General features: G+C 31.4%; 1 protein-coding gene across 3 annotated transcripts in view; it reads right to left on the bottom strand.

Moving 5' to 3' along the window:
* Positions 1-15,109, bottom strand: part of Ush2a (usherin) — a 724,044-nt gene that overhangs the window by 617,988 nt on the left and 90,947 nt on the right. The gene's annotated exons all lie outside the window — the stretch shown is intronic.

Below are 15,109 nucleotides of genomic sequence, written 5' to 3'. Positions count from 1 at the left end.
GAAAACTGGAAATCCATATGCAACAAAATGAAACTGAATCTCTTTCTCTCGCCATGCACAAAAGTTAACTCAAAATGGATCAAGGAGCTTGATATCAAATCAGAGACTCTGCGTCTGATAGAAGAAAAAGTTGGCTACGATCTACATACTGTGGGGTCGGGCTCCAAATTCCTCAATAGGACACCCATAGCACAAGAGTTAATAACTAGAATCAACAAATGGGACTTATTCAAACTAAAAAGTTTTTTCTCAGCAAAAGAAACAATAAGAGAGGTAAATAGGGAGCCTACATCCTGGGAACAAATCTTTACTCCTCACACTTCAGACAGAGCCGTAATATCCAGAGTATACAAAGAACTCAAAAAATTAGACAATAAGATAACAACCCAATCAACAAATGGGCCAAGGATCTGAACAGACACTTCTCAGAGGAGGACATACAATCAATCAACAAGTACATGAAAAAATGCTCACCATCTCTAGCAGTCAGAGAAATGCAAATCAAAACCACCCTAAGATACCATCTCACTCCAGTAAGATTGGCAGCCATTAGGAACTCATTTATTTCTTAATATCTTCAAAATTACAGAGAAAGTACAAATTGACACAGAGGAAAACGTAAGGTAATTTAAGAATAGAAACAACCCATTGATTCAGTCACTTATTCAAGAATCTTAAATGCCTACTGCATAACTTCAAAGAAAGGAGAAAGAAAATCTCTTAGTCAAAGATACATAAAATCCATGGGAGCAAAGGAGGAGATCTTCCTGCATGGTACTGTCAGGGGAAACTCTTCATAATGACTCAATGACTTTTGAAAGCTTCAGTTCATGATGATAATAACCAGGAGCATTAACCACAACTTGACTAGTCTTCAATATTTACAAGTTAAAAAATTAGAGAAGAATCTGTTTTTGTTTATTTTCTTTTGTACGAGGAATAGAGCCTAGAGGTGCTTAACCACTAAGTCTTAGCCTCCAAGTCTCTGGGATTATAGGTGTGTGCCATCACATCCAGCAAGAAGCTCTTTTCAAATTATTTTTGTTGAATGTATCAAAGTATTTCTAAACATTTTTAAAAGTCACAAGAATTCCCAAGAACAGTAAACAAATGAAATAATCTTCTTTTTTTTTTTTCCTTAAGTCTACTACATTCAATATGAGCTAAAACTTTAGGGGCACAAAGAAAACTATGGGGACTGCCTCATTTTGTTAAACATTTATAGAAAAAACAATCTTTCATTTTCACCTTTAAAGTCATTGCAATTATCACAGTAATAATAGCTCATCTACTTACCAGTTTTCCCTATTAAACCCTGAGCTTCCAGAAGCAAGCACTAGATTTTCATGGTCTGAGCATAATACCTAAAACATTGCAATTGTTCAATAAATGCATACTGAAGTAATGAATTAACAAATGAATGGATTAATGATTGAGTAAATAAATGGATGAAGGAGGCAACAGAGAGAGTGGGAGAGAAAAAAATAATTTACTTTCTATCCTCAGTAATAAAATAGGTACAAATCTCTCTTCCTAAGTAGTACTTCCAATGTCATGAGATTAGCTAAGATCTATGGTGTCAGGCCTCAGTGCTTTACCATGAATTGACTAAATCTTTTTTTTCAACAACTATGAAGTAGGAGTTGTTATGAACCCATTTTTCAGATCAGAAAAGTGAGGCATGGAAAAGAAAATTAATTTCCACTACAATGTAAACTAGACAGTAAAAACTGTAGAGGACAGCAATGTTTGCTATTTTTTTATTCATTTCTATATTCCCAATGCCCTCAAGAAGCTCTTGTCCATCGTAGGCTCTCAATTTATGTATCTAGACTTTCTCCTTCAGAGTCCTTACTCCTATTGGCCACATTACACTGGCTCCATGGATTTAAAATTAAAAATAAAAAAAGTTCCCTGGAGGAGGGAAGGGTAAGTGGATTCTCTATATAGCTCAGTTTATCTTTACTTTCTGCTAAAAGTTTAATCTAGATAAAACAGCCCTGGACCCCACAGATGGAATCATACCACTCCTGGCCAGAAACTTCTGAGAGGCATCAGTAGCCCCTGCCTATGTGGGAAGGGAAGGAAAGCAATCTGCTTATATGTGAGTGATTGCAATAGGCTCACTGTTTAGAGGTCCCTGCAGTGATACTTACCAAACTAAAAGAGGTCATTAGTGAACCCCTTCCCAAGTGGCCTAAAAATATTGGGAACCTTATAAAAATCTACATATTTTTTTTCTCTCATCAGTTAAAGCCAGTCACACATGTTAGAAGTTACAAGATCCTAAATTTCTAATAATAGTAAATTTTTCTCAGGCTCTAATTATGGTATTTATTTATTTATTTAGATGTAGCAGCTCAATTTTAATTCAAATGATATCTTTTTTAGTTTATACCTATACATATGTACAGCTATTTTGTGCTAATCAAAAATTTAAAAAATTATTAGAAGTGAAAATACTAACTAGCCTTATTTGATGATTACACACTGTATACATATGTAAAAATATCATTTGCTATCTTATACATTTGTATAATTAAAATTAAAAATATAAAAATATAGTATATATATGCATATATAAAACGATCAAAGTATACATTTTTCCATTTATTATTTTAAAGTGAATGTTCTAATAAAATCTTTATATTTTTGACAGTTACAGGACTTTACCTTTTGAATTTTTTTAACTAAAACATAAAAATTTTACATATTATTGGGGTGCCAATTAGTGTTTTGATATATGCATGTGTTGTATAATCTTTAAATCTGATTAAACACAGCTATCTCTTGAAACATTTTTCATCTCCTTATGGTTAAAACAATCAAGATCCTTTCTTTAGCTTTCTAAAGTATATAGCTGTTACCCATAGATAGGATCTGATCTTAACATAACTAGCAGTTAATGAAATAGTAACATAGAAGTTTAAAGGAAAATGCAATAGCATGGATTTTTACCTATGAATTATTGTGTAATTTTAATTAGCAAATCCAAAATAATCACCATATTTTTACACTGAGAAGATAGAAATGATGATGTATTTATCCTTCAATGACATATTTCTCTTACTAATTGTCTTTTCCCTGTCTAGGAATTCTTGTATAATATATCCAGAAATGATGCACTTACCCCTCTTTTAGGTACCAAACTTAAAAAGCACAAACTACATAACTGCTAATAATATTGATCAGATACAAATGATAATAATCATGAATACTTCACATATATGGCCCATCTGGCAATTCAAATAGTAATATGTGATAGCTACTGTTTAAAAATTTCTAATCCAAGCAATGGCTAGTCTGTAATTCTATAGAAAAAAATAAAAATTAAAAAATCATGAAACAAAATAAATTTTAACATGTAAAACAAAATCTGATAGGAAAACACAAAATTAAGCAAAATTAATTGTATACTTCTTTGTTTTATTACTGACATATAAATATAACTGATATCAAGCTACTTGTAAGCACAAGTTCTTGACTATATGCCTGGTAATTACAAATCTCTCTGTATAAAGGGTGAATGAGGCAGAACCATTTGCAGGAGGGGGCCCTGGAGTCTTATTGGTTAATCTTGAGTAGTCTATTTTGTTTGGTATTGGATATCTCCTTTGGACTACTTGCTTTCTTTATTCTTTCTGTTTAATTGTGTACTTGGTCTGAAAACTAAATAGAAAAAAATACATGTAGACACACTAGGCTTCCTAGAAGGATGACTTAATGATTTGCCCATTTTTGAATAATGGCTTAGATAAAACCATATTATTATAACCATAATAATTTAACCCTATAGATATTCCAGAATATATATCCAGGAATAGAAATCACATTTGTAAAGAATAACCTACACTATTCTACAAAGGTATTCAAAGAAGAAAAATGAATTCATTATATTAATATGTTTTTACATGCAACTATTAAAAATAATATATACCATACAAACATGAATTCAGAAATTTAAAAGTACAATGAATGAAAGCTGTCCTTTAAAATTCACTTAATTTAGATTTGATAAAAGGCATATGAGTTGCCACTTGGATATAAAGTCATTTTATGTTGAAATTTTTTTTCAAGCATTAGATTTGAATGAAATATTATTAGTAAATAAATATTCTTTAATTAGTATTGCTGCATTTAGAATTTTCTTTTATACTTTGAAATGTCTATGGTATTATATTATTCATTAATTACTGATTATCAGTCAGAATCCTTTATTTGCACTAAAGTCATCTCTGTGTATTACAGTAATTAGTGTCTGCCAGGAATCTATTTTGTGTTTCACAAATATCCTTCAATATTTTCAAATATTTACATCTGTAATCAAGACAGAATAGCTATAATCTAGCAACAATGTTCTACACATTCAACACACTTAATAAATATTTGTTGCATGAATAAAGCTACCAAATGATTGAACTTTGCAGGAGAATTATAAACATCCACAGTAATATTGGATTTAGTAATGGCTACCCCAGACTGAAAAGAGTCACCACCACTCTGTCTTTAGTAATAGTATAAAAATACTTATCACAGGTGATATATTCCCGATATGCTAGTAAATCATATTATAGTGGGAAAATGTTTTTGCAATATTTAAGGTAAATACGTTTATATGTAATATAAAAGCAAACAATTGCACATTTTTATCACTTTTTAATAATTACTGTCATGTATATTCCCCTCCACCAATAATATCTGAATTTAGTAATATCCACGCAGAAGCATATCCTTCTATTTACACCTCATATTTATGTATCACATGGCATTGTTTTGCATGTTTTTAAAATTTATATAAGTGGCAGAGTGCTTATTATTCTAAAACAAAGCTTTTTTTGGTGTATAAACACATTACCTTTATTTTATTTATTTTTATGTGGTGCTGAGGATAGAACCCAGTACTTCACATGTGCTAGGTAAGCACTCTACCACTAAGCCACATCCCCACATCCCCAGTCCAAGTTTATCTTCTCATTCTCTTAATACTTTTATAGAACAAAGGTTGTTTGGGGTGGGTTTTTTTTGTTTGTTTGGGGTGTGTGTGTGTGTGTGTGTGTGTGTGTGTGTGTGTGGTGGTAGTGGTGGTGGTAGGAATGAACCCAGGGCCTTTTGCGTGCTAAGCAAGCACTCTATCACTGAGGTATACCCCCAACTCTAAAACTTTTAATTTCAATTAAGTTCAGTTTATCAATTATTTCTTTCATGAACCGTGCCTATTATCTGTATCTGAAGAGTCATTATTATACTAAGGTCATCTTGATTTTCTTCTATTTTGTCTTCTCAGAATGGTATAGTTTTTTACTTTACATTTAGGTACATGATACATTCTGAGTTAACTTTTGTAAAGAGTGTAAAATCTGTGTAAAATTTATTTTTACATGGGATGTCCAGTTCTTCTATCATCACTGGTTGAAAATATTGCTTAATCTTCACTGTACTTCCTTGGGTCTTTCATCTAAGATCAGTTGATTATATGGATTTCTTCCTGGGCTCTCTATTCTGTTGGCCTATTCTCTTGCTGATTTAAAAAAAAAAAAAAAAAAAAGTCTTGATTACTGTAGCCTTACAATAACATTGAAGCTGGGTTGTTCTTCTTCAATGTTATATTGGCTATTCTGGATTTTTATCCCCTCTCTGAATAAACTTTGAAACCAGCTTATTTATATCCTCAAAATATTTTTTTGTGATTTTTATTAAGAATATATTGAATCTATAGGTCAAGTTGAATAAATTTGCATCTTGACAAATTTTGAATTTTCCTCTCTGTAAATATGAAATCTCTCTCCATTTTAGTTCTTTGATCTCTTTCATTGGCATTGATTTTGTAGGGTTTTTTCCCCTTATATAGATGTAACATATATGTTATAGTATTTACACACAAGTTATTTATTAAGAGCTGATGTAAGGATATTCTGGTTTTGATTTCAAATTCTACTTGTTTGTTGATGGTATATAAGAAAGCAATAGTGTTTTGTTGTTGTTGTTTTGTTTTGTTTTTAATATTAACCTTGTACCCTGCAACCTTGTTCTAATCTCTTATTAATTACAAGAACTTTCTGTTGTTTACTTTTCTTAGATCACTATATCTGCTTCAATTCTGCTTTCCAAATCTGTAGACCTTTTGTTTCTTTTGCTTGTCTTATTGTACTAACTGGGTCTTCTCAAATGATGTTAAAAAGTAGTGGTAAGAAGGAACATTTCCTTCTTACCGTCCTGTTCCTGATCTGAGCAGAAAATATTCTAGTTTCTCAATATTATGCTTGATATTCACTCTAGGTTATTATATACATTCTATGACTAATTGAGGAAGTTCTATTTTTCTAAATTGCTGAGAATTTTTATCATGAATGCATGTTGAATTTTTTAAAATGCTTTATTTCCATTTATTGACATGATCGTGTGCTATGCTCTGGATGTGGTTTGTCCTCACCAAAACCTACATTGAAATTTGGTTGCTGTTGCAGCTGTGTGAGAAAGTGGAGCTATTGTCTTTCTCATCAGACTGGACGAATCCTCATGGGAATGAATTATTTCTTGCAAATATAGATGAAAATAAATCATCTAGCCTGTTTTATACTATCATTGTCTTTCATATTCACCCACTTGCTCTTCTATTTTCTACTATGAGTTGAAATTGCATGAAGTTGTCACCATTGGCCAAGGTCACCAGTACCATGCTCTGGGACTTCTAGAACAATGAGCCAGTGAGCGAAAATAAATCTCTTTTCTTTATAAACTATCCAGTATTAAGTATTTGTTATAAATGAAGAAAATTATCATATTATTATTTTATTTTTGGTACTGGGGATTGAACCCAGGGGCCCTTCACAACTGTCACATCCCCAGCTTTATTATTTTATTTTTGAGACAAGTTCTAAGTTGCTGAGGCTGGCTTGGAACTCACAATCCTTCTGCCTTGGCCTCTGAAGCTGCTGGGATTACAGGTATGTGCCACTATCTACTATAGGATTTTTTTAATCTTTAACCAGTTGATGTGATAGATTACATTAGACAATTGTGAAAGTTCTATCTAACCTTGAATAAACTTGGAAGACTCCCACTTGGTTGTGGTGTATACTATAATTTTAACACACTGCTGCTGGATTTTCTATTTCTTTGAGAATTTTTGCATCTATGTTCAAAAAAGATATTACTCTTGAGTTTTCTTGTAATATCTTGGTTCTTAATATTGGAATGATGTGCACATTATGGAATGAATTGAGTTTTATGTTTTGATGCACTCGGGCCATCTTTACCATTTCACTACTCCATTTAAGCAACTGATATTCAAAGAAATTACTGATATATATGGATTCATATTACCATACTTGTTACTGTTTTCTATTCATTTCCATTATTCTTTGTTTTTATTTTTTTTCTTCTATTTTTTCCCTGTCTTTTACGGTTTAAATTTTTATGTAATTTTTATCGCATTTCTTAGCATATTATACTTTTTTTTCCTTTTTTACTCTTTTAAGGACTTTCCTAGAGGTTGTAATATATAGTTACCACTAATCCAAGTCCACTTTTAAAAAACTTTATACCACATCAAGGGTGGTATGAAGGTGGGACCTTATAATAAGAAGTATCCCTAATTCTTCCCTCCCATCCCTTTTATCATTGTGTTCACTCATGTCCCTTATACCTCAGGAATCATTACTGAACACACTGTTGCTAGATTATGTTGAACACACTAGATTAATTAATAAGAAAAATTATAGTTTTGTTACTTATGTTTTCTCTATTCTTTTTATCCTTATAGAGATTTGAATTTTCTGACCTGCATCATTTTTCCACTCTTTTTAAATGTTTTTGCAACACAGGTTTATCTGCAACAGGTTCTCCTAATTTTCTTTTCTTTTTTTTTTTTTTTTGCAAAAAAATAATTTTTCTATTTGCCTTTCTATTTTGGTAGTTCCTACTGTCCTTCTTCAAGCTCAGAGACTCTTTCCTCTGTGATGGTCCATCTACAATGGAACAATCAAAGGGGTTTTCATTTCGGTTACAATGTTTTTTATCTCCAGCATTTTTTTGGTTCTCAGAATTTTCATCTTTCTGCTTATTTTACCCACCAGTTCTTACATGTTGTCTGCTTTTCCCATTAAAGCCCTTAACCAAATCACAGTTGCTGAAGTTCCCTGTATGATAGTTCCAACAAACCTGCCTGTCCGAATCTGGTTTTTCATGCTTGCTTTACCTCTTCAAACCATGTTTCTTTGCCTCTTAATATGCCTTGTAATTTTTTTTGTTAAAAGCAAAACATAGTATAGTGAGTAAAGGGAGCTGTTAAGTACTCCTTTAGTAATGTGGTAACACGGTGTGTGGGGAGGCGAAGTGTTTTATATGCCTTTGTTTAGGTGTCAGTTTTTAATGATCCCATGTCCACAGGCTCTAAGTTTTACAAATCTTCTCAGTACCCACCTCCCTCCAATCAAGACAGGATGGCTGGAAATTGAGGCTGGATTTGGCTCTTCCCTTTAAATGCTGATTTTAAGGATTATATTATGATACCTTGCTATGCTTATACTCTTCCCTACTTATATTATCATTTAATATAGTCAATGCTTATTATATTTACTACAGATTTGCTGGTTTACTAGCTCACAATCCTTTTTGCTTATCAGGCCTTTGTTCAGGGAATATTATATTTCTTTATGAAATATATTCTTTTTTAAATTTTATTTATTTATTTATTTATTTTAGTTTTAGGTGGACACAATATCTTTATTTTATTTTTGTGTGGTGCTGAGGATTGAATCCAGTGCCTCAAGCATGCTAGGTGAGCATTCTACCACTTGATCCACATCCCCAGCCCCTGAAATATATTCTTTAATAATTCTTTTTGCAGGTTTCTATATTGATATTATTGACATATATTTATTGCAATAAAATATATTCTTTGTTTTTAATTGTCACTCTAGCTAGAATTGTGGGTTGATTTTACTCTGTATTTCAAAGATACTACACTCTTGTCTTCTGGCTTTAATGGCTGTGAGAAATATAATATCACCAATTTCTTTTAAACTCATGTCTCATAATTTGTCTTTTTCTCTCTGGCTACTTTTGGGATCTACTCTTAGACTTTGGTGATCAATGGATTTATTAGATTGGACCTATGTATGTATTTCTTTTACTTGTCCTATTTGGGATTGAGAAGAATCATGTCACCTCTTGGGTTTTATTATCACGATTTGTGTCTTTTGTGAGACTGTATCAGTTTGTTCCAATTTTCATATCTTCTTTTCCATGTTTTGAACTTACATTTTAAATTCACTTATGCACAGACCTATTTCAGGGAAAAAAAACTAGTGCAAGTGTTTTTTAAAAATTAATAATATCACAGTGTGTCAGACAGGAAATTAAATTCCTGTAGTTGGCTCACTAAATGTACATCAATGAGATTCTGCAGTATGAACTGCCTGAATGCTAGTTAAATGAAAAAGGAACTCACCAGTATTATAAAAATTAAAACAAAAATGAAATTCATTTGAAATAAAGCCTTTTTGGAAGCAGAGAAATAATAAGGAGTGGTAAAGACTGATGTACAATATAAATATGATGCAAATTATTCATGATGACTCATACTTTTGGACTTAGGAGTCTAAAGGAACATATTCTCTAAAATATCAGGAACTATTCATTTACATAATAAGCATCATAGATTATGATGTTGGCACCATTCAAATTATTGAATGGGAGTAAAGCTTATTATATAAAATGTTTCAAGCTGCCTCTGGTATTTATAATACTAACAAAAATGTATACTGATAGCTTGATTGTAGTTAATTCATAAAATCCAAGATTAATGTTATAAAAGGGTCACAAATTAGAACCAAAAAAATAAGAGAAGTATTCACGGTCACTAATAAATTGCTCTGTACATGCTTGGCTACCCTTGCAGGTAATGATGTCACACAATGATGGAAGAATATCTAAGTAGCCAATGAAGTGCCACTGCTTGGCTGAGGCACTGGTCATCACATCACTCTTGGCCAGAACCCAGGAAAGGTAAACACAGATGTTAAAGGAAAAGGAAAATCCAGAAGGATTTAAGTTTTACCTGATAACAGTTCTCTTAAAGCTAGATTCTACCAAACTTGAACTCTTAAAAAAGGTAAAGAAAGCACTAGATGTGAAAAGAAAATCAAGAGGTAGCAGGTGTCAAGGCAATATCATCATATTAATTAACATATAATATCCAAGTCCAATCTTTCAATTTCTAGGTTTTATTCTATTTCTATGAGCCTAACATACACTTCAATAGTTATAATGGACTTAAAGACCAAGTGGACCAGAGTACTTTATTGCAGTAAAACTAATGATGCAAGTAGTTAGGAAATGATCTAAAAAGGAGGGGGGTGGAATGAGATTTTAAAGCCTATGTACCAAAAGAATACATATTGAATAGTTCCAGAATACAAAATTTTAGAACAGAAAAATAGTAATTTATGGTGACAGAAGAGATTGATGGTTGTTTTCCTGGGATTGGGGATGGTGGCATACAGGGTACACAGTTCTGAGTTCAAAGGAACATCTGGGGAGGGGGCAACTTTTCACATCCTAATTGTGATGGTAGTTCCACAAAAGTACACATACACCAAAGCTCATCAAACTACACATTTAAATGCACATGTTTTATGGTATGCAAACCGTGGATAAGGAGAAATCATTAAAAAAAATTAAAATTACTAATTTTATAAGATGTTACCACAGGCCAAATTGGGTTAAGTGTATGTGAAATCTCCACTATTTCTAATAACTGCAAATAAATCTACAATTATCTCAATAGGAAAAGTTCAAAAGATGTATGTGCAGCAGTAATGATTATTTGTTATCAAAATAAAATTAATCATTTAAAATTATTTGTCTCTTATTTGTGAGGTATCTAATGAATCATATAAGTTCAATACCGTATAATTATGAATTCTATTTTGAAATATTTAACTTTGTTTACAAGTTAATGAACACTATCTAGTCTTCTGGATTTGTTTTGCCTAGATCAATCCAAAAATAGGCTCAGTAAATTAATCATTCACTGTTTTAGTGATTCTTGCAAAGACATGTAACAAGTACTCTAACGCATTCTCTATTGATAAAGTATGACATTATTTTTTTACAGTATATAACATAAATTAACCTCAAAACCTTAAATTGCCAACACAATCCCCAAATTTATCAGGGTTTCTAAGTAAATAATACTAAGGACAGCCACTGAGCATTCCCAAAGTATATATTCAGGTATAACAAAATGTAATAACTAAGAAAATAATGTGTAGCTTTAAGTTTACTTCAGAATCTTCGGGGTCTTTATTATTACATTTTCTTAAGTTTTTTTTTGCCTTCCTTAGTTCTTATTTTTATGAAGGGATAAAACATATTAGTTAGCAATGGGTAGAACCATAGGAATAGATAGTTGATCTTGCTATATTAAGAATAATTAATCATGTAGTCTTTTAGTTTCTCAATATATCAGTAAGTTTTACTTTATCAATCTCCCAAGCTAAAAAGTGACAGAAGGCCAGATGGCTTACTTATGTGAGATCTCCCAGATATAAAGTTTATTGAGTGGTGAATAAGGTAGCGAACAGAAGCACGATACTGCTGAGAGTAACTGCCACCATGAGTTAATCAGTCATTGATATGGAAAGATAGACAAAGTATTGGTCTATCTTCTGATGAAGAAAAGCCAAAAAAAATCTGATAGTGAAAATTCTCACTGAAAAATAAGTCAAAAGGAGTATAACCATTGTTCCCACACTGGAACCACATATTTGTGACATCAACTTTTTAAAAAATTGAAGAATGTTTCATAAAGAAAATAGCCTAGAATGGCAACTTGGAATTGAATTCACCATTCTATTCCTTTCTCTCTGGTTCATTCATTTTTCCTTCCTCTAAAAACATAGAAAAGACAATTGCCAAGAATTGGCATATTCTCAAGGCTTACATTTTCTTTTGTTTGCCAAATGGCTGTAATGTAATTCAAAGAAGCTATGTTTATTGAGTAATATTATTAATGGTTAGAATAATACTGTGAATTGAAGACATTCTTTTTGGATTATATCCAGGTCTTTAAAAATAACATGGTTTCCAATAGGAAATGAATGGTTTTTACTGAAATGTATTATTTTAAAAAGTAGAACAACATAAAAAGCACTTAAGTATATTTTCAGATGATTATGAGACAAATTTTCTCAGACACAGAAGTCCATACACATATTAAAATATGCTGAACCTAATGAAATAACATCATGCTTACAAATGCTTTTATAAAGTCATTTCTCTTTTTTAATACATTGTTGAAAATATCATAGAACTTAGAAATCACTTACCTTAATAGTCTATTGACTTTTCTCTTTCAGCTGCATTTGCCAAAATTTGTTAAATAAATTGTGTTTGTTGCTTCTTTATTTGTGCTTAAATTTATGAATGATCAAAACATGTTGAGGAGGGAAATAATAAAATTCTACATTTTTGTTTTTGATTTTTTTCAAAATGTTTACTATCTAAATAAGAAGCATTAAGACATATTCTCCCAGTCTAAATTATATTTCTTTAGTACATGAATTCATAATCCAGCAGTCACCACCTAAGACCAAGTCTGAAAACCCCAACCTGACTTCTGAAACCAATCATGAACCTTGATTCATTGAATGCCTCTATTTTAAAGGAAAGGCACGAAATCACCCAAGAATCATAAAATACTAAGCACTTCAATGTAAGCAATTAGAGGGGAAAAATGAGATATGATATCAAAGGAGTAGAGAGGAAGAAAGAGGGGTGAGAGGCAGGTTGAGACAGACTAGTCAACATTAAACAGGAAAAGCTAAAAATAAACTATGTTGCACATCCACATTTTCAATATGTATTTGGGGTAAAAATGGGAGTTCATAACCCACTTGAATCTAATGTATGAAATATGATATGTCAAGAGCTCTGTAATGTTTTGAACAACCAATAATAAAAAAAAATAATAAAAAAATAAACTATGTTAAGAAAGTGTTGGCTAGGGTTAACATGAAAGAGAATACCCAGTACAATGCCTTAGCTTACACATACTAGGTATCTTCAGTCCAAGATACTAAATTCATCCCAGAGCATCTTGTATTTTGACTGTTAGTGGGTTTGGAAATGAAGGGAAAAAATTAATAAAAGAAACCACTGATAAGAAGCAAAGGAAAAAGTGTCCATCTTAAGGCATCATAAGAAGACAATAGGAAATAGAGAATAAATGTCACTTAAAAATCTAGAACAAATCAACTCGGTAAAAATTTAAACACACAGTTACGGTTCAATAAAAAAAATCAATCAAATTCATTTTCTTTTTGCAATATATAATATACCTGTATTATAATTAGTATAATAAGCCATACAAGCAAATTAAAAAATCAGTCTTTTTACAAATGCTTTTTCTCATGATATGCTCATAAAACCAATTTCAAAGACAGTAGATATTAGAAACCCAAAACAATGAAAAAGGTTTCTTCTTTAAAAACAATTACTGACTAGCAGTGGAGACTAAATGTATAAATAAAAACAATAGCAGTATACAGCCGTGATCTGGAAAATAAATTCAAAGGAATATCAAAGTGAGAACATGAAAGTTTTGGTTTGGGCAAATAGAAAAGAGGCCATAACCAAAGCAAAGGCTCTGAGATGAAGCCAAGCAACAGGACAGCATTGTGGATGTGCTGGAGAAGTCTGCACTTGAGACAGTGTTCCACCATTGAACTATGTTGAACTCATGCGATTGTCAAAAGCAAATTAGATCAGAGGAGCAATCTCAGAGAACAAAAATGTAGTTTGCCAAAATAAATGAGATATTTACTGATATTCCAAAATGAACTGCATAAAGAACTGATTAGCTAAAACACAAGCAGAGGGCAAGATCTAAAAGGAAGATAATTTTGCAAATTGCATACAAGTCTATGAGACAATAAGACCATGTGAAAAGCTAAGACAAACTAATATATGAGTCTATATTTATGTAACAAAAAGGATACAAACATATTTTATACACTTGTCAGGAGAGAACTGACAAGGACAGGAATTGTATAATGTAGTTTACTGTACTTGCAACATTAGTTATAATAGATATGGTAAAATTATTCTCCAAAAATATTATATCAATTTGCATTCCCATCAATGATGTATACAAGGTTACATTCTTGCAAGTCCTAGATGTTATCAATCTTTAAATGTTTTGCTAATTTGAGAAATTAAAAACAATATTTTATTATAATTTGCACTTTCCTGATTAAAACTGAGGTTGAGTGATCTTTTATGTGTTTGTTGAATATTATCAATTCTTCACTTCTAAATTGCTTATTCATATATTTGCTCTCTTTTATTGAGCTGTTCTATTTTTCTTAATATTTTTAAGTGCTCTTTGTGTATTAGGACCTTAAATCTAACTTTTAATATGATGTAATTATTTTCGATTAATCTATCACTTGTCACTATACTGTAGTTATGTTAATCATTGCACTGTTCAGAATTTTAGATATTGATAGGTTAACTCATTAATTTTCTTTGTGGCTCCAGTTATCTTTGTTTCCCTTTGTATTTTATTTGTTTAGCTTATAAAGGACCTTCACTTTAAATTTTAAAATATTCTTCTTTACAGTAATAAATATATTGATTGTTTCATTTTAATGTTTAATCCATGTTAATTTTTTGTGAAGGCCATGCAGTAGGTCTCTGCCTTCATTGCCAGAAAATTGCCTGAAATACCATTTCCTCCATACTGTCCACTTTAGTATACTATTAGTATGATTGTTACTGCTACTGTATCCTCTTAAGTTGACTATTGTGATATCAATGTTGGACATTTCTACCAACCAATCTCTCTCAAATTTTAATTTTGTTCACTTACTGTTATGCCTAAATACACAAATAAATTTCTACCTCAACTATGAAATGTCCCTTGACCATCACAGACAAACCAAGGTAACATCACTTCTAAGTCAGTTTACTACACATATTCATGTTAATTACATAAAATTCCTCATATCAGCAATAAGTTAATCTTGATTGTCTTGACAACATAAAGATTGCATTGCATCTAAAGACTTTTCATAGATACACTTATTATAATGTCTTTTAGATA

Source organism: Callospermophilus lateralis, chromosome 13, assembly GCF_048772815.1.
Source record: "Callospermophilus lateralis isolate mCalLat2 chromosome 13, mCalLat2.hap1, whole genome shotgun sequence".
Classification (NCBI taxonomy): domain Eukaryota; kingdom Metazoa; phylum Chordata; class Mammalia; order Rodentia; family Sciuridae; genus Callospermophilus; species Callospermophilus lateralis.
This window is presented reverse-complemented; position numbering and strand designations above follow the sequence as displayed.